Source organism: Gavialis gangeticus, unplaced genomic scaffold, assembly GCF_001723915.1.
Source record: "Gavialis gangeticus isolate Ggan-Ray unplaced genomic scaffold, GavGan_comp1, whole genome shotgun sequence".
NCBI lineage: Eukaryota > Metazoa > Chordata > Crocodylia > Gavialidae > Gavialis > Gavialis gangeticus.
The window spans coordinates 42,430,418-42,431,962 of NW_017728995.1; positions in this window are offsets into that span (position 1 = coordinate 42,430,418).

Consider the following 1,545-nt stretch of genomic DNA (forward strand, 5'->3'; position numbering starts at 1 on the left):
TCTTATATGTGATGCAACTAGTCAATACTCTAATAGAGTTTACAATACACATCATGAACTATCTTTGTATTTCTAAAAGATCCAGAATGTCTCCGTCAGTTCCTAGGTTATCAGGCACAACACTCAGTAATGTTTCATTTAGGAACCATCCCATCTATAAATGTAGGTATTATTAGATCAAAGGCACCAATGGGAAAAGGTAAAGAAGATTAGAAAAGCAAATATGCAGACTTTATTAAAGAATATTTTTATCCTGTTTTTGTAACCACCTTTAGCATCTTAAGCTATGCACATAAAATATACAAATTTTTCACTGTCCCACCTGTAAAACTCAAAGACTTTAAAAGCTGCAGATACACCAGCCTATCAGTACATCCAGCACTCCATGGCTATAATAAAGCACAGCTGCAGCTTTTAGAAACATTTCACAGGAGTCCAGGAACCTTTTTATTTTAATTTTTTATTACAAATTGCCCGTGTCTCCAAAGATAAGCACCGAATGCTCTGGACATCCTACAGTCCCCAAATGAGAGAGAGTTAAGTGATGAAGAGCAAGATGAAGGGATATACATCAATACCTAAAACAGGTAGAGCAGGAGGCAGCCTAAAATGAAGAAAGTTAGCAGCCTTTTGGTTCCAAAATAATAAATAAATATATATTAAACCCTAATATGTGTCCCATTTTGAACAATTTCCAAGGAATGCATTTAATAAAAACACATCATGTAAAAGCTCTCCTTTTGGAATAAAAATCTACTTTTGAAAAACCAATACAGGATGTACTATATTGCAATCATTGTAACTATATTCAGTGAGAAAAGTCATTCAAGTCTTGAACCTTGCTTTCCTGTCAACATTCCCACAGATATGTCATTAATATGGCTTATTAATGTATCACTGTGCATACAACCCCTCTAGGGGTACATCTAAATTCATTCTGGTTTCTGAGATATTCCCTATACTTAAAATGGAGAATACTCTTAGAGTAGACCACAATATTTTTTTTTAATTAATGTCCACATGGACCATAACCTGCAATGTTAAAGTACCACAATCAGAAATAAGGTTATCAGATGGATCCCAAGGTGCTCTCATCTTGGTATACAAACTAACAAAAAATGAGACCACAGCTGTTGATGTATAGTATACTGAAGAAAGTTTTTAAACACAGTATGTCTGAAATACACAGTACTTCCAAACAAACTATGAACGCTTTGAAAGATTCACCATCTGAGCAAGAAAACCACATCTTAATTTTCTGTTCAGATTTTATTTGAAATCTAGTTCAAATTGTCAAAGCTACAAAAAGGGGAAACATTTGAATTATTTCTGCTATGTCACAACATTCTAAAACAAAATATCACTACTGCCAGCAGATCAGTTACACACATTTCTGATGAATTTTCTAAACACAAAAATGTTTCATTTGGGGAAATAGCCACAATGAAGATATTTTGTACAATATAAAACAATGACAGGTCTCCAGATGCAGTTACTTATGAGTATACACGTGCATTCACAAAAAAAAAAAAGAAAAAAAAAAAA